This window comes from Plasmopara halstedii (assembly GCF_900000015.1).
Source record: "Plasmopara halstedii genome assembly, contig: Scaffold_1343, whole genome shotgun sequence".
Taxonomy (NCBI): domain Eukaryota; phylum Oomycota; class Peronosporomycetes; order Peronosporales; family Peronosporaceae; genus Plasmopara; species Plasmopara halstedii.
Window position 1 is genome coordinate 134,643 of NW_020188258.1, and position 224 is coordinate 134,866.

Consider the following 224-nt stretch of genomic DNA (forward strand, 5'->3'; position numbering starts at 1 on the left):
AACCACCGGAGCGAATGTCTCATTGTAGTCGACATCGCCAACAACCGATAGATACGTATCGGTTGCAAAGAAAGGTGTCAAGTTGAAAATACTTGGAGTGAGTTCAGCGAAAATCAGCCTTCAAGTCAATGACCAAGTCGTTCAAGCCAAGCTTGAAGACACACTACTCGTTGAAGACCTCGCGAGAAATCTGTTCTCAGTCTCCGCAGTCACCAAGCGTGGCA